The 23,362-nt window shown below is 35.0% G+C and overlaps 20 non-coding genes across 20 annotated transcripts; 18 read left to right on the top strand and 2 right to left on the bottom strand.

The window, feature by feature from the left end:
- Positions 1 to 10,230: 10,230 nt before the first annotated feature.
- Positions 10,231 to 10,303, bottom strand: Trnar-acg (transfer RNA arginine (anticodon ACG)). Its single transcript has one exon. It is a non-coding gene; the product is annotated as a tRNA-Arg (tRNA).
- A 201-nt stretch (positions 10,304 to 10,504) lies between these two features.
- Trnar-acg (transfer RNA arginine (anticodon ACG)) lies at positions 10,505 to 10,577 on the top strand. Its single transcript has one exon. It is a non-coding gene; the product is annotated as a tRNA-Arg (tRNA).
- Positions 10,578 to 11,044: 467 nt separating this feature from the next.
- On the top strand, positions 11,045 to 11,117 carry Trnar-acg (transfer RNA arginine (anticodon ACG)). The gene has a single exon. It is a non-coding gene; the product is annotated as a tRNA-Arg (tRNA).
- Positions 11,118 to 11,310: 193 nt separating this feature from the next.
- Positions 11,311 to 11,383, top strand: Trnar-acg (transfer RNA arginine (anticodon ACG)). The gene has a single exon. It is a non-coding gene; the product is annotated as a tRNA-Arg (tRNA).
- Positions 11,384 to 11,672: 289 nt separating this feature from the next.
- Positions 11,673 to 11,745, top strand: Trnar-acg (transfer RNA arginine (anticodon ACG)). Its single transcript has one exon. It is a non-coding gene; the product is annotated as a tRNA-Arg (tRNA).
- Positions 11,746 to 11,947: 202 nt separating this feature from the next.
- Trnar-acg (transfer RNA arginine (anticodon ACG)) lies at positions 11,948 to 12,020 on the top strand. Its single transcript has one exon. It is a non-coding gene; the product is annotated as a tRNA-Arg (tRNA).
- An 852-nt stretch (positions 12,021 to 12,872) lies between these two features.
- On the top strand, positions 12,873 to 12,945 carry Trnar-acg (transfer RNA arginine (anticodon ACG)). Its single transcript has one exon. It is a non-coding gene; the product is annotated as a tRNA-Arg (tRNA).
- A 404-nt stretch (positions 12,946 to 13,349) lies between these two features.
- On the top strand, positions 13,350 to 13,422 carry Trnar-acg (transfer RNA arginine (anticodon ACG)). Its single transcript has one exon. It is a non-coding gene; the product is annotated as a tRNA-Arg (tRNA).
- Positions 13,423 to 13,803: 381 nt separating this feature from the next.
- Trnar-acg (transfer RNA arginine (anticodon ACG)) lies at positions 13,804 to 13,876 on the top strand. Its single transcript has one exon. It is a non-coding gene; the product is annotated as a tRNA-Arg (tRNA).
- A 415-nt stretch (positions 13,877 to 14,291) lies between these two features.
- Trnar-acg (transfer RNA arginine (anticodon ACG)) lies at positions 14,292 to 14,364 on the top strand. Its single transcript has one exon. It is a non-coding gene; the product is annotated as a tRNA-Arg (tRNA).
- A 215-nt stretch (positions 14,365 to 14,579) lies between these two features.
- Positions 14,580 to 14,652, top strand: Trnar-acg (transfer RNA arginine (anticodon ACG)). The gene has a single exon. It is a non-coding gene; the product is annotated as a tRNA-Arg (tRNA).
- A 1,077-nt stretch (positions 14,653 to 15,729) lies between these two features.
- On the top strand, positions 15,730 to 15,802 carry Trnar-acg (transfer RNA arginine (anticodon ACG)). Its single transcript has one exon. It is a non-coding gene; the product is annotated as a tRNA-Arg (tRNA).
- A 1,195-nt stretch (positions 15,803 to 16,997) lies between these two features.
- Positions 16,998 to 17,070, top strand: Trnar-acg (transfer RNA arginine (anticodon ACG)). Its single transcript has one exon. It is a non-coding gene; the product is annotated as a tRNA-Arg (tRNA).
- Positions 17,071 to 17,743: 673 nt separating this feature from the next.
- On the top strand, positions 17,744 to 17,816 carry Trnar-acg (transfer RNA arginine (anticodon ACG)). The gene has a single exon. It is a non-coding gene; the product is annotated as a tRNA-Arg (tRNA).
- A 207-nt stretch (positions 17,817 to 18,023) lies between these two features.
- Trnar-acg (transfer RNA arginine (anticodon ACG)) lies at positions 18,024 to 18,096 on the top strand. The gene has a single exon. It is a non-coding gene; the product is annotated as a tRNA-Arg (tRNA).
- A 216-nt stretch (positions 18,097 to 18,312) lies between these two features.
- Trnar-acg (transfer RNA arginine (anticodon ACG)) lies at positions 18,313 to 18,385 on the top strand. The gene has a single exon. It is a non-coding gene; the product is annotated as a tRNA-Arg (tRNA).
- A 431-nt stretch (positions 18,386 to 18,816) lies between these two features.
- On the top strand, positions 18,817 to 18,889 carry Trnar-acg (transfer RNA arginine (anticodon ACG)). The gene has a single exon. It is a non-coding gene; the product is annotated as a tRNA-Arg (tRNA).
- Positions 18,890 to 19,199: 310 nt separating this feature from the next.
- Positions 19,200 to 19,272, top strand: Trnar-acg (transfer RNA arginine (anticodon ACG)). The gene has a single exon. It is a non-coding gene; the product is annotated as a tRNA-Arg (tRNA).
- Positions 19,273 to 20,752: 1,480 nt separating this feature from the next.
- Positions 20,753 to 20,825, top strand: Trnar-acg (transfer RNA arginine (anticodon ACG)). Its single transcript has one exon. It is a non-coding gene; the product is annotated as a tRNA-Arg (tRNA).
- Positions 20,826 to 22,774: 1,949 nt separating this feature from the next.
- Positions 22,775 to 22,847, bottom strand: Trnar-acg (transfer RNA arginine (anticodon ACG)). The gene has a single exon. It is a non-coding gene; the product is annotated as a tRNA-Arg (tRNA).
- Between the last annotated feature and the right edge of the window lie 515 nt (positions 22,848 to 23,362).

Here is a 23,362-nt window from a genome sequence, read left to right as displayed (position 1 = left end):
GGCTTGGATTTTTCAAATAATTTTTCTCAACCTATATAAGGCGTAGATTTCCAAGACCCTACATAAGGCCTGGGTTTTTAAAAAAATATTTTTTTATTTATTAGTTTTCCCAGCCTCTCACAACCTCCCTCGTTGTTCTCTACCAAAAAATGATATCCTTATAAAACTATACTCAAAGGATAATCGAAATGCTACAACACCAACAATTACCAAAATTCGTACATGTGTTTGTGTGTGTGTTTGGAAAATTGAATTCAGTTGAATCTTGTGTTTTTGATATTTGACAAACGGATAACACATTTGACAATGCGAATCGAAAAACAACAACAAGAATTTTTGGTATTTTTCAGAATTTTTTTTCGAAACGATACACTTTTGTTGTTGGCCACAAAGGAGTTTGTGACGAATTGCCTGGAAGGATAGATATACTTCTTCGGTGGAGAAATGGTCACAGGGATACAATTTCTTCAACTAAATTTAATTTCGAAAGAAACATTCAAAGCTAAAGACAGGGAATGAACGATTTGAAATGAGTACTCGCCACTTTAAGGATCAAGGATATTTTTTGTTGTGTCCTTTTTTGAAAGAAATAAAATAAAATTTCTCATTCAACTGCAGTGAAGCATCGATTTTTGCTGATTGGTTTGTAGGTCTATGCAGCAGTGGCACCGTGATGTTTAAAGGATTGTCACTACAAAATGTCCTTTAAGGATATCCAAATATTCTCCACATTTCGTCAGCGATAACCACAGTTTCGAAACAAAATCTCTTCAACAGATTTCTTGTGCTAACTTTATTTCTCTACAGAGTCTTTAGTTTTGCATTCCCAAAAAAAACAGAGACTCTCTACTCGAAGGATAAACACAAAATAGGATTTCCTTCACAAAAATAACAACACCAGCAACCCGAACAACTTCCAAACTCAACTGAAATAGATTTACGTTGAACATTTCTTGCATTGCTGATGACGAGGATGAGGACAACAACGACGATGATGGTATCCTGCAGTAGCAGCAGTTTTGGTTCCCATTGCCAGTTTTGGGCCAAAAGGATTGGAAATGGAAACGACAATGACTCGAAAGTGTCCTTTTGGTCCTTTACTAGGATTTGCGTATCTACTCGGCTAATGGTTTATAGTTGTTTTGTTGTTCTTTGCCTTGTTGCTGTTGTCAAAGACAATTTAACAATTTGTAAAGTTTATCGAGTCTCACACAAAATTATTATCCTTTGAAAAATACACACACACACACACTCAAACATAGTTGTGATCAAATTTTACCTTTTTGGAAGTTGTAAATAAATGAAATAATTCATTTGCAAATACTATGAGAAAAAAACAACGTAAAGGAAATTATTTATGAATGTCCTTTTTCTTGTTGGCCCGAGGACATCTGCAGTAGTCAGGTAATTTAGTTTTTATCTACAATTATCCTGGTTACAGGATAACAAAGTGATAAAAGGATAAAGACTAAAATTGTATGGAATATTTTATTAATAATTTTTAAAGATCCTTGAACAAATATTTTTTTTGGAAATAGAACATTGAAAAATTAGTATTTAAAATCGGACTGGACCGACTATATGATATCCTTCACCACTTGGGGTATGTTCTACATATGTATCCTTACAATTGCATGTCATTGTGCCCTCCAGGGAACATGCTCATTTCTTTCTGTAACATATGCTAAATTTATTTTTATTTGAGCAGATTTATGTAAAATCGGAACTATATCGAAATCTGAACCGATTTTCACGAAACTTAGCACACATCATTCCAGACTTCATTCAGTACGCTATGCCAAATTTCGTGCAAATCGAACGATTTTCAGGGACTTTGGTGAACCATATACCTAAAATCGGGCAAAACTATATATGTGGGAGCTATATCTAAATCTGAACCGATTTTCACGAATCTTAGCACACATCATTCTAGGCTCATTTCAGTATGCTGTGCCACATTTCGTGCAAATCGAAGGATATAAAGGGACTTTGGTGCCCCATGTACCTTAAATCGAACGAAAATATATATGTCGGAGCTATATCGAAATCTGAACCGATTTCCCCGAAAACCACCACTTATCATTCTAGACTAAATTCAGAACGCTGTGCCAAATTTCATGCAACTCGAAGGATATAAAGGTACTTTGGTGCACCATTTATCTTAAATCGGGCCGAAAATATATATGGGAGCTATATCTAAATCTGAAGCGATTTTCAGGAATCTTAACACACCTCATTCTAGACTTAATTCAGTGCTCTATGCCAAATTTCGTGCAAATCGAAAGATATATAGGGACTTAGTGCCCCATTTACCAAAAATCGGACGAAAATATATATGGGAGCTATATCTAAATCTTAACCGATTTTCACGAAATTTAACACACATCGTTCCAGACTCAATTCAGTACCCTGTGCTAAATTTCGTGCAAATCAAAGGATATAAAGGGACTTTGGTACACCATTTACCTAAAATCGGACGAAAATATATATGGGAGCTATAACTAAATCTGAACCGATTTTCACGAAACTTAGCACCCATCATTCTAGGCTTAATTCAGGACGCTGTGCCAAATTTCGTGCAAATCGAAAGATATAAAGGGACTTGGGTGCACCATTTACCCAAAATCGGACGAAAATATATATGGGACCAATATCGAAATCTTAACCGATTTCCACGAAACTTAGCACACATCATTCAAGACCTAATTCAGTACGCTGTGCCGAATTTCGTGCAAATCGAAGGATATAAAGGGACTTTGGTGCACTATTTACCTAAAATCGGACGAAAATATATATAGGAGCTATATCTAAATCTGATCCGATTTTTACGAAATTTAACACACATCATTCTAGACGCAATGCAGTACGCTATGCGAAATTTCGTGCAAATCGAATGATATATAGGGACTTTGATACACCATTTACATTAATTCCGACGAACATATATATAGGAGCTATATCGAAATCTGAACCGATTTTCACGAAACTTAGCACACATCTTTCTACACTCAATTCATAATGCCATGCCAAATTTCGTGCAATTCGAAGGATATAAAGGGACGTTGGTGCACCATTTACCTAAAATCGGGAGAATATATATATGTGAGCTATATTTAAATCTGAACCGATTTTCACGAAACTTAACACACATCATTCCAGACTTAATTCACTACGCTATGCCAAATTTCGTGCAAATCGAAGGATATAAAGGGACTTTGGTGCACCGTTTGCCGAAAATCGGACGAAAATATGTATGGGAGCTATATCTAAATCTGAACCTATTTTCTTCAATTTCAATAGGGTTCGTCCTTGGGCCAAATAAGTGAGCTGTGCCATATTTCATTCAAATCGGATTATAAAGCAACCTGTACAATTTAACATCAACAGACGGACAGACAGACAGACGGTCGGACATGCATAAATCGGTACCACAGTGTGGTTATGGGTATAAAACCACGACTTATGTGGAACCCTAAAAAAATATTTTTTAAAAAATCCACGCTTTATGTAGAGCCTTGAGAATTTTTTTTTAAATTCCACGCCTTATATAGGACCCTAAAGTTTTGTTTTAACCCAAACCTTTGCTCTAAAAAAGATTGTTTAATCCTCTTCTCGGAACTTCAAACATTTTTGCCCACTTATCATGTCAATGTCGTAATATCATGATAAGATGACATGCACCGAAGAAAAGAGCTTTTGCCACAAAGGCCGATTCCTTACAAAGGCCAAAGAATGATGATGTTCAGGTGCAACAGCCTTTTTTCGTCTTTTTGATGACGATGATGATGACGACGAGGACTAAAAGCACTTTAACGCATCATTCATCTCGACTGGTATTCATGAAGTCCTCTATTTAGTATTTTTCCCCCACTCAAGGATGTCACTTATGGAAATTTTTTATTTATACACACACACACAAATTTATGAATACGTCAAGGTTTCTTCACGAGAGAAAAAAACAGTAGCAACAACAACAACAATTTCATACAACAACTAAATGAACTATACAGCTATCCAGAAGTGGAAACTTCCATAGCTTGAAGTGGTGTTCTTCTCGGTTTTTTTGTGTGTTAAACATAAGGAGTAGACATTTGAAAAACATAGACATAGGTTCCTACACCTTCGGATGAAGATCCTTCAAAGGAGAGACTAGAGTTTCCTTTTTAAATGCGAACTCCTTTTTTGAGGCTTAACATTTTTCCCTGTCCTCGGGGATCATATAAAACTTCTTCCTCCACCTCTTCCGCCATATAAGGAATCTAACAACACTGAAAGCCCTGAAGTTGTTTGTTTCCGTTCGGGTAATATTTTGCATATGTTAACACTCCACCACGAGTCCTTATGTTTCGACAACGACAGCAACACAAACACTGTTGCACAGACTGCTTCCTTAACTGTTGTCCTTTTTGCAGGTTGTTGTTGTTGCTGGTGTTTAGAAAGGTCTAAAGGAGTTTACGAAGGCGAAGGCATAAATATATTTTTCAGATCCACGTAAGGCGTGACATTTCTAAATATTATTTTCAAGGACCTCTATAAAGTGTGGTTTTTTTTAAATTTTTTTCAAGATTTTTTTTTTAAATATTTTCAAGGACCTCTATAAGGCGTGGAGTTTTAAACCCTTCACCACATTGTGGTACAGGGTATTATGTCTTTGTGCATATGTTTGTAACAAGCAAAAATAATCGATATAGACCCATGGTTCCGTTTGAGAATATGCATAGAATCACTTTCTGAGTCGATTTATGCATGTCCGTCCGTCTGTAGATGTTAAATTGTAAACAAAGAACATGTCACATTTATAATCCGATGTGGATGAAATTTGGCACAGCTCACTTATTTGGCCCAAGGACGAACGCTATTGAAATTGGTGAAAATCGGTTCAGATTTAGATATAGCTCCCATATATATTTTCGTCCGACATAGGCACCAAAGTTAATATATATGTATCGATTTGCACGACATTTGGCATAGAGTACTGAATTAGGTCCAGAATGATGTGTGTAAAATTTCTTGAAAATCGGTTCAGATTTAGATATAGCTCCCTTATATATTTTCGATCGATTTAAGGTAAATGGTTCACCAAAGTCCCTATATATGTTTGATTTGCATGAAATTTGGTATAGAGCACTGAATTGAGTCTAGAATTACGTATGTTAAGTTTCGTGAAAATCGCTTCAGATTTAAATATAGCTCCCATATATAGTTTTGTCCGATTTTATGTAAATGGTGCACCAAAGTCCATATATATCTTTGGATTTGCACGAAATTTGACACAGCGGACTGAATTGAGTCTAGAATGATGTATGGTAAGTTTCGGTAAAATCGGTTCAGATTTCGATATAGCTCCCATATATATTTTCGTCCGATTTAAGGTAAATGGGGCACCAAAGTGCCTATATGTCTATCGATTTACACGAAATATGGCATATTGTACTGACTTAGGTCCAGAATGATGTGTGCTAAGTCTCGTAAAAATCGGTTCAGATTTCGATATAGCTCCCATATATATTTTTGTCCGATTTAAGGTAAATGGTGTACCAAATTCGCTATATATCATTCGATTTGCACGAAATTTGGCAGAGAGTACTGAATTAAGCCTAGAATGATGTGTGTTATTTTCCGAGAAAATCGGTTCAGATTTAGATATAGCTCCCATATAAATTTTCATCCGATTTAAGGTAAGTCGTGCACCAAAGTCCCAAAATATCTTTCGATTTGCACGAAATTTGGCACAACGCCTAGAATGATGTGTGCTAAGTTCCCTGAAAATCGGTTCAGATTTAGATATAGCTTCCATATATATTTTCGCCCGATTTGAAGCGAAATTGTGTACCAATGTCGCTATATACCATTCGATTTGCACGAAATTTGGCACAGCATACTAAATTAAGTCTAGGATGATGTGTGTGGCTTTCCGAGAAAATCGGTTCAGATTTAGATATAGCTCCCATATATACTTTCGTCCGATATAGGCACCAAAGTCCCTATATATCATTCGACTTGCACGAAATTTGGCATAGGGTACTGAATTAGGTACAGATTCATGTGTGCTAAGTTTCGTGAAAATCGGTTCAGATTTAGATATAGCTCCAATATATAGTTTCGTCCGATATTATGTAAATAGTGCACCAACGTCCCTATATAATCTTAGATTTTCGCGAAATGGGGCATCGAGTACTGAATTAAGCCTAGAATGGTGGGTGTTAAGTTTCGTGAAAATCGGTTCAGATTTAGATATAGCTCCCATATATATTTTCGTCCGATGTTGGCACCAAAGTACCTATATATCTTTCCATTTACAAGAAATGTGGCATAGCGTATTGAATTGAGTCTAGAATCGCATATGTTAAGTTTCGTGAAAATCGCTTCAGATTTAGATATAGCTCTCATATATATTTTCGTCCGATTTTTTGTAAATAGTGCACGGAAGTCCCTATATATCCTTCGATTTGCACGAAATTTGGCATAGCGTACTGAATTGAGTATAGAACGATGTGTGTAAAATTTCTTGAAAATCGGTTCAGATTTAGATATAGCTCCCATATATATCTTCGTCCGATTTTATGTAAATGGAGCACCAAAGTTCCTAAATATGTTTCGATTTTCACGAAATTTGGCACAGAGTTCTGAATTAAGCTTAGAAGGATGTGTGTTAAGTTTTGTGAAAATCGGTTCAGATTTATATATAGCTCCAATATATCGTTTTGTCCGATTTTATGTAAATAGTGCACCAAAGTCCCTATATATCCTTCGATTTGCACGAAATTCGGCATAGCGTACTGAATTGAGTATAGAACGATGTGTGTAAAATTTCATGAAAATCGGTTCAGATTTAGATATAGCTCCCATATATAATTTCATCCGATTTAAGGTATATGGTGCACCAAAGTCCATAAATATCTTCGATTTTTTTTTCTTCTTTCCTTACTGGTTAAAAAAAATATTTATATATATATTTTTTTTTTTGAAAAACCTCCAAAAAGCGCCAAGTTTTAAAGAATATCTCCCCATCCCATTCCCTCTAACAAATTACCCTCCCCACCGCCCTCATGGATTTATGAACACACTGACTTCGAATAAATGCTAAACTCTTGGCATTTGTTATTCCTTGAATGGGTCCTGTTGCAAGTGCAACATCCCAGTGAGTGAGTCAGTGAATGAATGAATGACTGAGTGAGTGAGCGAGTGAGGGTACTTTGGCTACACTTCAAGAGCTTAATAGTGGTGTTATTGTTATTGTAACTGTTTGTTATTATTGTTGCAATTTCCATCATTCATTTCTGGTAGCTGGTGTTCCCCATCGTCATCGTCATCGGCATCGTCATCCAGAGGCATTTGACAACAAAGCCTAACAACGCTGAACGAACGCTTGAACCCCCAGCTGAAAAGCCAGGACACTTAACGAAAACTTCAAATGCCACTGGCAACAATAACAACAACAACAACATCTATAGCAATTGCAAGAGCTTTAAAGCAATTTTCCGCTTAGGTTTTTTCCTAGCGTTTTTTATGTTGCACTTCAGCATAGAAAAGAAATGAAATAGAGGAACGAAGCAATGAATGGAAGACTAAAGCGTCCTGGATGAATTGGGGAGCATATAGGAAATATTTATGTGGATGCTTAAAAAATATATTTTTAAAAATCCTCGCCTTATGTGGATGCTTGAAAAAATATTTTAAAACAAATCCACGACTTATGTAGTGCGCCGAATAATTTTTAAAAAATATTTGAAAACTTTGTTAAAAAAAAAATATTCCCAAATTATCAAAGAAGTAATATGCGCCTAAAAGAATGCTGCACTTTTTGTCAATATTAACAATTAAATTAGCTTAATATCTCTTTCATTTCCAAAGCATTCTTTGGGGTGTATAAGAGTTTTGTATAACAGTTTTATATATTTGATGTATAACAGTTTGGATATAAAAAAATAATAAAATGTGAAATTTTTTCTTTTTTTAATTTTATTTAAATTTTTATACAAATTCGCCCACAATACTTTACATATCAATTATTTTCTACTGAATAAAAGTTATAATCGATTTTTTTGTCATGTATTTTGCAAACTTTTTATTCCGAACATATGATGTTGAAAGGTAAATTTAATTGATATCATCATTTTCGGTTGACATCATATTGAAAGCATTTGTTACAATTTCATATATAGAAATAACATTTCCATAACCTCCTCAGGTCATGTCAATCAAATTCGGTAATATTTTTCGGTTAGTGAAGGCTATTGATTATTCAAAATGGGTAAAAAAAAAACAGTAAGGAAAGTTCCAAAGTCAGACGGGGCCGACTATATGATAATCTTCACCACTATGGGTGCATGCAAGACATGTTAATATCTATAATATCCTGTAGGTAGAACTGTCATAGAATCTTTGGAGGACCAACAAATATTGGAACTTTGGTGCATCATTCACAAAAAATCGGGCAACAATATATATGGGAGCTATATCTAAATCTGAACCGATTCCAACAAAACTCCGCACACATAAGCATGGACCTGATTCAGTGCGCCGTGCAAAATTTTGTCCCAATCGGACAAATATTGGGAATTTGGTGCATCACTTGGGCCAAATACGTGAACTGTGTCAAATTTCATCCAAATTGGATCATAAATGCGACCTGTACCTGTTGTTAACATTGGCGGACGGACCGACAGACGGATGGACATCCGTAAATCGACTCAGAAAGTGATTCTATGCTTATTCTCAAAAGGAACCATGGGTCTATCTCGATTCCTTTTGCCTGTTACAAACATATGCACAAAGACATAATACCCTGTACCACAGTGTGGTGAAGGGTATAAAAATATTTTTTCAGGACCTATGGAAGGCGTGCCAACTATAGAGGAGTAAGTCTACTTCCCATCGCATATAAAGTGCTGCACAGTGTGCTGTGTGAACGATTGAAGCCATCATTGGACCATACCAATGCGGCTTCAGACCTGGCAAATCCACCATTGACCAGATTTTCACTCTGCGCTAAATCCTGGAAAAGACCCACGAAAAACACATCAACACATCCCACCTATTTGTCAACTATAAAGCCGCATTCGACAGCCCTATCCGTTCAGAGGTGTTTAAAGCCATGTCTAGGTTCGGCATTCCTGCAAAATTAATACGGCTATGCAGGATAACTTTAAGTGAGACAAGGTCAGCAGTTAATGTAGGAAAGGACCTGTCGGAGCCCTTCAATACCGAACGAGGATTCAAACAATGTGACAATTTGTCACACGCTAAGGTGAACAAAAATTGCACTCTGCACACCAAACAACACCAGTTACTCGCCTACGCCGATGACATCGATATAATGGGTCGAACATTGCGAGCGGTAACAGCCACCTTTGAACAAATTGAAAAGGAGTCTGCCAAAGTGGTTCTGGCAGTAAACGGCGAGAAGACCAGCTGATGGTATCAACGCGCAAGACGTCCAGTTGACTCGGACCAACTGTGGAACTTGAGAACTACAGCTTTGAGGTAGTTAACGACTTTATATACCTTGGTACCGCCATAAATAAAACGAATGACATGAGTTTTGAAATTCGGAGAAGGATTGTGATGGCCAACAGATGCTACTATGGTCTAAGTAAGCAGTTTAGAAACAAGGCCACCTCTCGCCAGACCAAACTCACACTTTACAGGACGGTGATACTACCCGTGCTATTATATGGATCAGAAGCATGGGTACTTGCGCAAGCAGATGAGGCAGCTCTTGGGGTGTATGAAAGAAAAATTCTCCGAAAGATCTACGGGCCGATCTACGTCGAGGGTGAATATTGGATTTTTTAAAGAATATTTTTTCACGGACCTATATAAGGCGTGGATTTTATAAAGAGTATTTTTTTCAGGGACCCATATAAGGCGTGGATTTTTTAAAGAATATTTCTTCAGGTCCTATATAAGCCGTCTATTATTTAAAGAATATTTTTGCAGGGCCTATAGAAGGCGTGGATTATTTAAAGAATATTTTTTCAGGGCCTATAGAAGGCGTGGATTATTTAAAGAATATTTTTTCAGGGGCCTATAGAAGGCGTGGATTATTTAAAGAATATTTTTTCAGGGGCCTATGGAAGGCGTGGATTATTTAAAGAATATTTTTTCAGGGGCCTATGGAAGGCGTGGATTATTTAAAGAATATTTTTTCAGGGGCCTATATAAGCGTGAATTATTTTAAATTAAAAAAAATAAATTACAAATATAAATTGAAAAAACCAATCTCTGCGATCCTGCCAGGAGTCGAACCTGGAATCTTCTGATCCGTAGTCAGACGCGTTATCCATTGCGCCACAGGACCGTTATACACACATTTTTAAACTATTTATAAAATGTTCCCTGTACATTTGCACTTCAGATTGTCAATTTGTCTTCCAACGAAGTTAAAAATTGGCAGATCCGCATGGCTGCCAACTTTCCTGTCTAATTGCGGACCCTTGCCAAGAACTTGTAATTGTAATTCTTCTTTTGCAAAAATTACAATGTAAATTTTGTGGCTTATGGTCCTGTGGCGCAATGGATAACGCGTCTGACTACGGATCAGAAGATTCCAGGTTCGACTCCTGGCAGGATCGCTTTTAGGTGGTTTCTTACAGTTTTTTTCTTTTTTGTGGCAGGTAAAATAGGGTTATTAAATTGGTGCGGATATGAGGAGGGTTGGTATTGGATATTTAGAAAAGGAGGGGAGGACTGGACTATGATTAAATTTTTAGCAAGGGTATGTATCTGTCCTAATTTATGGGCCTCTTTTATATTATGAAATTGCTGGGTATGTATCTGAACGGACAGATATGCAGATTAATTAAAATTTGCTTAGAATTTTCAGCTAATGGATTATGGAAGACCATCATCTATTTTATGTTAAAAGCTATTAGAACAGGTCGCAATATTCTTACATAGTCAAAGAAAATATTTAATTGGAACCTACTTCAGAATATGAAGGCATCCGACAAGGGCTTACTGACCTGACATGGTCCCATTTACCTTATTTTTCAATAGAAAAGTATTAATTGGAATTTTGGAAAAAAAACCAGTACTGTCGGGTCCTGTGGCGCAATGGATAACGCGTCTGACTACGGATCAGAAGATTCCAGGTTCGACTCCTGGCAGGATCGAAAATCTTTACTTTTTGCCCAATTTATTGGAATAATGTCAAGTTGCAGAAGAGTATACTTTACATTACCCATGTCTAATCCTGACAGAGAGTGATTTTCTGAAAACTCAAGCTAAACTGTGGACCAAGGTCTCGAAGTTACAGATGGGATGGGTATTTTTATATCACTGATATATATTTCGTGTTTTTGAAGTGGTCCTGTGGCGCAATGGATAACGCGTCTGACTACGGATCAGAAGATTCCAGGTTCGACTCCTGGCAGGATCGATGATACATTTTTATAACCTCTCCATTAAAATAAAAAAATAGAATAATCAACGGAACCGCCGCCGATATAGCGGATAAATAAAATATGTTTAGATAGATAGCTAAGATCTATATATCAATCTGAGATTGCAAAAAAATCTAATAATGTGTCGAAGATCGACCTTAGTCCTACAAAATGTAGGACTTTCCGATACCTCAGTTTGATCTCTAGAATTGTAGTTAGGGATTTATTATATATGTATAGAGATTCAATATTGATGTTGTAGATGGTCGACTTGAACTTTCATGTGGTCCTGTGGCGCAATGGATAACGCGTCTGACTACGGATCAGAAGATTCCAGGTTCGACTCCTGGCAGGATCGAAAATATTTATTTTTAGCCAGCTGTCTATTAGAATACATATACTATTACAGAGTGGGTAATTATATATGATCACGATCAGTAATCATCGGGGAGACATTTTTCTGAGAACCGTCTCGGATCTGTGGATCTGGATCCCAAATTTATTATAGTAAAATATGTTATACGTTTTTCTTTTTATAGATCGGCAACATATCCTTTTGTGGTCCTGTGGCGCAATGGATAACGCGTCTGACTACGGATCAGAAGATTCCAGGTTCGACTCCTGGCAGGATCGAATAGATTTTTAATAAATTTATCGAAATTTCTCCAGATCATCCTCATGCTATGAAAGAGATTAGCCGAAAGATATGATGATGATGGGAAAATAAAGGAGGAAGTAGTAGTGTAAGTAGTGTGGGTCCGGGGGGGGTCACCCCGGTCCTTTCATTAAAAATTCTAAATCGTCATAAATTCTATGTCCAATATTATGAAAGATAGTTGGTAGTAGATTTTGCTGCAAGATTATCTCTATCGGTCTAATGCTAAAATTTCCAATAGAGCTGGAATGACTATTTTGCACATTTTCATATTTTCAGTACATTTGAAAATCGGATTAGAAACCCTCAAACAAACTATTTTTGTCTATCTTGATAACTTTTCTGAGAATATTTTTCTGTACACTCAGGATACCAAATATTAAACGTTTTCAAAAAAGGGGCTGGCGAATAGCGATATTTCGTTATAAGCTATATCAAAAAAAGGTCAGAACTGTTCTTGGGTCTTTCGGATAAGTCGTTATAAGCAATATGTCGTTATATACGTTTTCCAGTGTAATTTATTCAAAGCCTGAAGACCTGACCTGGTTCAATTTTGTAAGGAATATTCACCAATTAATATTTAGGTAACTGCGGAATATCAATATTTCAATATCCAAAATATTTATTTCGAATTTCATTATAGATTTCGGAAATTATTAAATGCAAGTGCTCATATTTTTATATGAATTGATCTACTATGGTCCAGATATTACGAAGATATGGATGGAATATGGGACTGGTATAAATATATATTTAATAAAACTTCAAGCATATTTTTAGTGAATTATATATTTCTGCCGATATAATTACACCGTTACTATATACTATATGGTCCTGTGGCGCAATGGATAACGCGTCTGACTACGGATCAGAAGATTCCAGGTTCGACTCCTGGCAGGATCGATTACATTTTTTTAATTTCAATAGTTTCATATTTCGTTATTTTATTTAAAATTTTAGATGAAATTAAGCCGATGATTACTCAGGTCATCTCTAAATCATGTTCAATATTCAATAATCTATTAGTTACGACAATTCAAAATAATAATGAAAAATTTTAATTTTTTAAAGCTTCTGTTTAGCATACAATGAAGTGTGATCGGATCACTAATCTGTTCTCACACAATATAACCATTCAAATTTGGTTATGTTCCGACGTTGTTATTAATAACCTAATTTACATACAACCAACATTGTTGAATACATAATTATGTTAATAGTTCTGGCTATTGAATAATTAATGGAAATGGCTTGAAATATTCTCAAACGATTTCAGCTCGATTATAGACGGAATTATCTTGTTATGTGGTCCTGTGGCGCAATGGATAACGCGTCTGACTACGGATCAGAAGATTCCAGGTTCGACTCCTGGCAGGATCGATGATTTTTTTATTACAAACTTTGATTTCAACAAATGGAGTGAGTGGTATCCCTTGGTTTTAGGCCGAAAACCCAGGATTTCAATAAAATTCTCCCAAATTTTGGCCTGGCTTTTATGTGGTTCCTAAGTATTTTAGGCCCTCAATACCAATTTACGGATATTGTTTGAAATTACCATTTTCTTTAGTGTGTTAACCATTATTTATTATTTAGCCATTAAATTTGCATTTCGTTGTAATAAAAGAGATCAAATAATAGAAGCAAATTTACACTGTGGGTTATAAGTAAACACAGCTGTGTAAACATTGTAGCACTTTTATATTGTTACTATTATTTTTCTAATTTACAAACTTCCAAAAATACCTAAGTGGTGAAAAATATGGTCCTGTGGCGCAATGGATAACGCGTCTGACTACGGATCAGAAGATTCCAGGTTCGACTCCTGGCAGGATCGAAACTTTTTTACCTCGACGGACTATTTTGTATCTAGAATATATAGAACTCAAAGTAAACGGGATCCGTCAAAGGTGAATTTTATATCAAGACAAATAAAAAAAAAACATTTTTCAATTCTTGGCAAGGCATTTTCATTCTGGCACTCTTTTCCATATTCCACAGCGTTGACAGACAGATCATTAATTCGAGTTCATTGTTGGTTTTTGAACAATTTCAAGTTTTTTGAAGACAAACAAACCACTTATTGTCATCTTCAGTTTCTCTTTGTAATTAATTGTAATCTCCAAATTGTGTATTGAAAGTAAATATCTGCACCTGTGCAAATAACGATGTCCAATCAAATATTGAAATATTTTCGAAAAGAACCCTAAAGAAAAATCATTTTCAAAAAATACTTTTTAAGATTGTGCAACGGTCCTGTGGCGCAATGGATAACGCGTCTGACTACGGATCAGAAGATTCCAGGTTCGACTCCTGGCAGGATCGAAGTTATATATTTTATTCGAATTATATTGGAATAATGTCAAATTACAGAAGAGGAAACTATATATTACTACTGTGGTCACAATCGGTGGCCAGGGAGGGATTATTCTAAGAACTTCAGATAAACAGCGCATCTAGGTCCAGAATTTAATATATTACGAAGTATATTTTTCATTTTTTATTATTGTTTTATACACTGAAGATATGTTTTTTTATGTGGTCCTGTGGCGCAATGGATAACGCGTCTGACTACGGATCAGAAGATTCCAGGTTCGACTCCTGGCAGGATCGAAAAATTTAGATTTTTATAGCTTGCAAGAAAATATTGTGGCTATAAACAGGCGTGTACCCCCCTGGATCCATTTGGTTGGTTGGTGGGTTCCAGAAATGATGAAGGAGATGGCTATTATTATAGAAGAGGTACCAATTAGCTTAGCATACATGCACTAAAACTATTCTGAAATTCTATTATATGAGGTTATGTTACATAGTTTTCAACTGTCTACAGGATTTAAAAACTTCTTACATAGTTTTCAAATAATCACATATTTATTTTTTGAAACAAATTGGTCTAAAATTTTACTTTAATATTTGAAGAGTTATTGTCCTGTGGCGCAATTTCGAAATATTTTCCACAATAAAGGGAGTAGACCATATTTTGTGAATATCGTGTCAATTTAAGTTGGATTATCCAAAATTCTGGCCAGACCTCAAAATCTTCACTTGTTCAATATTTTTAGTATTTCTTTTGCTGGCTTCGATCTCATTTTTTAAGAGAGAAAATTTCAATTATTTCTTCTGTAAACGAGAATAAAATGAAACAGGATTATATTCTCGTGGAGTGCTGTAAAATCTGTCCAGGCCCCTGTACATTTAATCTGTAATACAAAATAACCTAACATAAACTAATCTAACCCAAACATACCACATGTGGCAATAGAAAAATCGCTATCTAATTTTAATAAAAATAACTTTCTGCTAACCGAAGTCTCAAAGGGCTGTAGACAAAAATAGATCCCTCATTAACTTAATTTTCTCTCCTCTTCACAAGAGACCTCCCGCTGGACATACACTATATCTATTAAAAGGAAATCCAAATTCGCTATATAAAAAAGAGATTTAGAAGTCGACATCAGATTTTTTTTTTTTTTTTTTTTGATTATTGTATCTGACAATTTATTTTCATATCATACCAAAATCGATTTTCGAAATATGAAGTATATACCTAGTGTGCTTATATTAGAAAGTATAACAAATTGGGTCCGGACCAAGTCATTTCCGAAAGGTGGAATCACTTGCCAACAAAAGATCTCCTATCCAATTTTTATTTCGTATTCAAATTTATAGTTCATAAGATGTTGAAAATGTGGTCCTGTGGCGCAATGGATAACGCGTCTGACTACGGATCAGAAGATTCCAGGTTCGACTCCTGGCAGGATCGAAATAGATTTTTAATACATCGTATAAGAAATGGCATGGATAATTTTAAAGCCCATGATATGAAAATCCAAGATTTTAACGGACAGAATATGTTGGAATGGGTCGACTATAAATATTAGTATATAATTAGAGTCCATCATTCTATATTCTCAAAATCAGCATCAGTCAAACTAACGCACGCTTTTGATATCTTTGAGACTACTTTGTATATAAAAAATCAAAAGAGAGTTCTCTTACCGAACCTGCTCCTCCTCCTCATCATCTCTTTATTGAGATGACATGAAAGATAGATTTTTTTGTGAGATCGATATATCAGAATTTGTTTCTGTTGCCGAGCCTTGTTCAACTGGTAAAAATTACTTTTACTTACTTACATGATCCCCATTTTTACAGAGTTTTCAAAACTTCACATACTTTTTTTCTGGAGAGAAATTTCCGCTTAAATGATGTATTATTCAAAATTAATCTTGAATGTATTGTCCTGTAGCGCAATGGATAACGCACCTGATTTCCACAATGAGAGAGAACATTTAAAAAGGAATTTTCATACGAACCCGATCTGTCAGAGATGGATATTTGACGTTTTAAATAATTGAAAATTAATGGGAAGGGAATGATGATTTAAGTGAGTGGTATAATGGTGAAGGAAGGAATAGTGTACCAGGTTTGTTGTATTCGGTGAAGAACTCACCATACATATTTTTTTAATTCTGTGGCAAAATTTTCAGTAGGCCTCTTCTTATCCTTAATGTACAAGTTAGATACGTTGGCCTACAGCTTGCCGACAATGGGTATCACCGCCTAGCATAGATAAAAACAGGCGACGGTTGTTGCTGATTTGCCCTCCTTACTTGACATTTTCTCTTGTTGAAATGTACGAGCTCGACGATCCTATGAAATCGCTAATATACTCTTGCTTATACTTACACTTTTTTCAAATTCTGTTTCTAGGTGCTGGGAAATGAAGTGTAATTTTCTAAATCGAATAATCGGAATATTGTCATATAATACTACTGTGGGATTTTGAAAGAATGATCATCAAATATAAAGTGTCACTTTATTTTGATTAGAATACCAAAGTTTGTTTAATCCAGCTATGGATCGATTGTGGGACTCCAGTGCCCTAAATGTTTATTTAACAAGATTTTTATAGATTATAATATTCGGAGATATAATAATACCGTTATAGTATGTGTGGTCCTGTGGCGCAATGGATAACGCGTCTGACTACGGATCAGAAGATTCCAGGTTCGACTCCTGGCAGGATCGATTTTTTTTTCACAATTACTTTACAGATTTTTTGTGCACTCCCAGTGGTTGAACGTTTTTTTTATTTGTTGCACGAGCAACTCCGAGATATTCCGAAAACTCCCACACGAAATATGTAAGAGAATGTAAATAGATTATGGGATTTTGAATACAGCCGATCAAAAATTCTATCAGGGTGTTGCTTGAAAATCCGAGTTTATAACAATGCATGAGCAGCATTGATTTTCTATGACATAGTCGCCATGCAGTTTTCCCGACCGATTAAACAAAGCACAGCAAATAATGAAGGGTATAATAAACACTAAGTTAGGTAGCCATTACTATGTTACTAAGTAATTATTTTCTTATCGGATATCAATTTTAACCCCCATATTAAAGATCCAAGTTTATAAACGGGGGCATTACTTCCCAAAATAGGAGCCATATAATAGTCCCGACCGATGCAAAGAATGCATAGCTAATAGGGAAGGGTATAATAATTTTCTCACGGCCGAACTTCACGCCACTCTTACATGTTTAGAGAAAAAATCTGGAGTTAAGAAAAAATTATAAATGATGTGATTTCTCAACGATTCACCGAAACCAAAAAAAAATTAGACCTAGTGGTCTAGAATATATCTTGCCAAAATGGGGAGCTATATTTTCTGTAGGTTGTCCAGAATTATGTATATATGGTCCTGTGGCGCAATGGATAACGCGTCTGACTACGGATCAGAAGATTCCAGGTTCGACTCCTGGCAGGATCGTAAATTTCTATTTTTATATGCAATCTAAAGAGGAACTTTTATCAACATTTCTATAGCATCGAAAACTATATATTCAGAATAGTCTGAGAAGTCATATAGGGAACTTCGAACACATGGACCATTTGCAGAACTAAGTTCTGAATTTATTAACAAAAATTTCATATAAAAATCATAATTTTTAATCAAAATTGATTTTAGAAAGTATACGGTCCTGTGGCGCAATGGATAACGCGTCTGACTACGGATCAGAAGATTCCAGGTTCGACTCCTGGCAGGATCGGAAATATCTATTTTATCACAACTTTATAGGAATAGTGTCAAATTGCAGAAAAGTAAACTATATATTACTTCTGATGTCGCGATCGGTGGTCAGGGATTGATTATTTTGAGAACTTCGGAATAACTGCGGATCTAGGTCCAGAATTTTAAAAAATTATGATGTAAGTTTTTCATTTTTATATTGTTATGTTCTATATTGAGGGGTTGTTTTTTATGTGGTCCTGTGGCGCAATGGATAACGCGTCTGACTACGGATCAGAAGATTCCAGGTTCGACTCCTGGCAGGATCGAAATTTACTTTTAATTTTTTGACTTTAATTATGGATTTAGTTTGATTGTCGCATACAATTCTGGAAAGTATTACTTAGACAATAATATTTCTCCAGAAAATAATTTTCATCGTCATTGTTCACAAAATAAATGTCAATTTTTTTTATTTTTATTTAAATAATTAATTGGAAACCTCTTGAATTTTTGAATACAAAACATGAACTAGTTTCTACCACTTCAATGAGACAAACTTTCAAGTGGTGTTTTGTTTTTTTTTATAAGAGCATTGTTCATCTTTCAATTGTTTACCTTTAACAAACATTAAATAATACTTATGTATCGAAAACAAATACATAAAAAAACTATTAATGATTTATTGAGTCGATTTTCATGAATAAATTCCAAAAAATAAAACATTTATTTTGAAATCTACCTACAGATTACGCACCCCGGTCCTGTGGCGCAATGGATAACGCGTCTGACTACGGATCAGAAGATTCCAGGTTCGACTCCTGGCAGGATCGTAACTGACATGTTTCTAACTCTTTTTTGGTGCTGTGAGGAAGTTAAATATTGTATAACGAAGGTAAGATGCTAACAAAGGCCGGAGCCGCGACCTCACAAATTCGGAAGGAATAATTATGAAGCTATGATCGATATCCCACCGGGCAGTGTTCTGAACTGGATTGGTATATAATTCACTGATGCGTGACAGACCCATTTGAGAAGCCTATATTTGCGATTGAATGTATATTCCGCCACATGAGAAGCTGAATTTATTGTATAATATATATTATACTATTTTTTCTCCAAAATATATCTAGTTTTTTATGTGGTCCTGTGGCGCAATGGATAACGCGTCTGACTACGGATCAGAAGATTCCAGGTTCGACTCCTGGCAGGATCGTTGCTTATAATCTTTTTTGTGCCCAAAGAGAAACGGTTCAGAAGTTGGATTAAGATATACAGTAGTGTTTAAAACAATATATACACCTGTTTGCCCATATTTTCATCACAACATGGAAAGCGATTGTATTTAGAAGTATATGTAAAGGGTGTCCCAAGTAGAACGAAAGTTTTAAAGTTTATATATAACACAGATAATAAAAAAAATTTTGAAACTTTATTTTATCGTAAATAGACAGAATCAGGTTATATATGGAACAAGATATCGTGCAGATGGCCGCCGCGGCTTTGCTGGCACGCCCCCGATCTTTTAATGAAATTTTTTTTACACAAATGCTGCCATACTTCATTAATGAAGCGTACAATATCTTCTTTTAAGGCTAGTGAAACGTTGAGAATGAATTTGTTTCTCATCTCCTAGACGAGGTACTTGAGTAAGTTCTGTTCTTAAAGTCCATTATTTTAGAAGATGCACCCGAAATTATGTGCTTAGAAAATCCTTTGTTTATTCTTGTATTTGCATTTCTAACTGACACGACAGAATTCTTTAATCAATTAAATATGAAACTTCCGGGTAAAGATAAATAAATTTTTCAATTAGTTGTTGCAGTGAAAAATTTTATTAGAAAACATAAATTTCTTTTTAGAAAAACTAAAAAAGAAGATGTAAGCAGCTTTATATGAACAAAAGACCAATTTTATACAAATATGGGTTACAAATTGTGTCAATACGCCAGTTTTATACTACACTTAATAGAAGAATATAATCAACGATTTTAAAATTTTAAACAAATAGAAAATATCATTGAAATCCTACGATCAATTTTCTTGTGACATTTTGGAACAGAATGAAGATCTTCACGAAGAGTTGATTAGAATGCGAATTAGGAACAAAAGACGAATTTTAGACTAATATGGGTTAAAAAATGTGTGAATACGCCAGTTTAATGCGAAACATAATAGAATATTATAATCAACGATTTTAAACAAATAGAAAATATCATTGGCCTCCACAACGATAAATTTTCTTGTGACATTTTGGAACAGAATGAGGATCTTCACGAAGAATTTAGTAGAATGTGAATTGATACATCTTTGCCAATAAGTGGTGGCTTGAATTTTTGAAGAAACGTGGAAATGTATATATATCCAAGAATTAGGAACATGTTTCTTAAATTTTATTCTGTTCTTGTATGTGCGTGAATCATCTTTTTCGTATTTAAAGATAATTACAAATAAGAGCAGAAACTTTTTTTCCGATTTACACATAGAAAACCTCCTCCGGAAATAATGTTGCCCTTACGAACTTAACATAGACGAAATATTCAAAAATTCTACAAAGATAGAAAATCCGAACTGACAAAAAATAGGCAAATACCGAGACAATAATAAGATATGCCGTGGATTTAAAACTTATTTAAAAAAGAGCATTATATATTTTTTTGGAAAAAAAATTATTTATCACTATGGAACCGTTATATGGTCCTGTGGCGCAATGGATAACGCGTCTGACTACGGATCAGAAGATTCCAGGTTCGACTCCTGGCAGGATCGCATAAACATATTTTTTCTATACAATCAATATGAAATTGTACCAAAATGTTTTTAAAAGACATTTTAAAAAATTACGTATTCCGATTAGTTTGAGAAGAGTAAACTTAGGAATTTTCGAATATTAGGATTATTTTTTCTGGACCAATGTTTGTAATTTATTATAATAATTTCATAATTTTTGGCATGCTTTTTAACCCAATTGGTTGTAATTTGGCATTTTGGGTTGTCATTGGGTAGTAAATCTTCCTACTGAAAAGGAATCACATTTTTTCTACTTTTTAGAGTAGCCCCCACAAAATGCTACATTCCAAATATCTGTATTTTGAGGATTTTCGACATGTTTTCAACCAATTTAGATTTTTTAGATTATCGTTGGGTTCAAATATTCCAATTAAATATTATTTATTTCGATATACGTTTCAGTATTGGTCTGTTCCCGTACTGCAAGAATCTACTATTTCTTACTACGATAACACTTTTTTCCTTTATGATACCGAAAAAAATAGTAAAAACTCGTACATTCTTGCAGTACGGGAACAGACCATATGTTAGAGACTACAGCTGAATTTTTTTCCATCGAAGTGGCTGTAATTTGGTTTAAAGGGTTTTTGAAAACTCACATACACATATATAGAGAAACATATATATAGATCCATGTTATTACATTGTTCGCATATAAAGGATGTGCATTCCGGGATACTGGAAGGTAAAATAATGTTTGCAGAAAATTATTCATATAGGGCCAAGTTTTTATATAGCCCCCACATAAAGACCACGCCCCATTTTCCCAATTTTGTTTTGGTGTTTGACAGGAGTTTCCCATCGAATTTTTTCGAAATAGTTGACATACTTCCATATAAGGTCCCGTTATTTTAAAGGGTTTAGCCGATTTTCCCGCTAAAGTTACTGTAGTTTGGGTTCTCTCAGAGCAAAAAATATATTTTTAGACAATTTCCAAACTATAACCTCCATAGGAAGATCCCACCCAACTTTCGATAATATCAAGGTTTTAATCGAGTTTTCTCATCGATGTAGCGATAATTTAACATATCGTGTTCGTAGTGAATAAAATTTTCTATCCACAATACTTTCGTCGTTAATGGGGGCCGGAGAACCGCGCCGCAAATCTAATCACCTTTTTCTATACATATACAAAATGCACTGAAATTTAATTTACTGGCAAAATTGGCAATACTGGCAATACAAGGCAAAATTTGAAATTATGTTAACGTGCAGGTGACGATCAGTGTTGCCAGAAGTTGTAAAAATGCTAAATTACAGAATAGATGCTAAACCGGCACTGCAAATGCAAAAAATATAGTAATCCACAATGTAGCTCGGACCGACGCAACATGAAATTGCAACGGCGCAAATCAAATTTTCTGGTTTTTGAAAAACGACGCAACTCGAAACGTCGCAAATCGGGACGACGCAAGTTGTGGCTCTAGTGTATACAGTATACCACGGATATAATAACATCCAAAAAATCGAGAAATTTTTTGTTATAAGCGGGTTTTTCTTATATTAATGTATTTTATATAACAAACTGGTTTTCATTTATGGGCGAAACATTATCTTATATCCGTGTTTTTCTTATATAAGATGTTGTTATATCCGTGGTCTACTGTATTCATTATTGCTTAATTTTTTAAAATAGCCCCCATTCAAATGTTCCGTTTAATTTTCGGCATGTTGAAGTTCGTAGTATATCAACCTTTGAATACACACCACATGGTCTAGGGTATACTTGTTTTTATAAAAATAAATAATAAACACAAAAAAATGTTAATTAGATAAAAAATTATTTGAAATATTTTCTTATATTTTTTCATTAATATTTTTTAAATAAAATAGCTATTTTTAAATATTTCATATACCTTATTTCTTTATTTAAATTTATTCTATGGTATAAAAAATTAAAAAAAACATTTCTAATAAAAAAAAATCTTCGATCCTGCCAGGAGTCGAACCTGGAATCTTCTGATCCGTAGTCAGACGCGTTATCCATTGCGCCACAGGACCGTGTTGTCAAAGCCAGCCATATCCAACAGCAACAAGTCACACAATTCTTATGCGTCTACACACATCGATCATTTGACCGCATGGCCAGTGCCAGCCACAACCATTCATTATCACGTGTGTGTGTTTGTTCTATTCTATTGTTGTTGTTGCTACTTTTGTGGAGCCTCTCTGGCTGCTCCCCACACACTCTCTCTCACACACACGAGTTCTGTTTGCTTTACTATTCTCCAAATATTATGTGTGTTTGTTTAGATGTTGTCGGTTGTTCGTTCATCGTCGTCGTCACTATAGCCATTCTAATCGTCATTGACGAACACACACCGCACATGGCTCCCAATTCTATTAAGTATGTATTGAGACAGAAAAAAAACAAAACAACAACAAACAACTATTTCTATTTTTAGCCACAACTACAGCAACAACAAAAAGCACACTGACCTAAGTGATGGGTTGTTTGGCGATTGTTGTTTTTTTCTTTTTGTTTGTTCGATTACTGTTGGGCCTATAATACGAAA

This window comes from Musca vetustissima, unplaced genomic scaffold (genome assembly GCF_032173495.1).
Source record: "Musca vetustissima isolate MV318-11 ecotype Yass unplaced genomic scaffold, APGP_CSIRO_Mvet_v1 utg1530, whole genome shotgun sequence".
Lineage (NCBI taxonomy): Eukaryota > Metazoa > Arthropoda > Insecta > Diptera > Muscidae > Musca > Musca vetustissima.
Note: the sequence above shows the minus strand (reverse complement) of the source record. Positions and strands in the feature narration are given on the sequence as shown.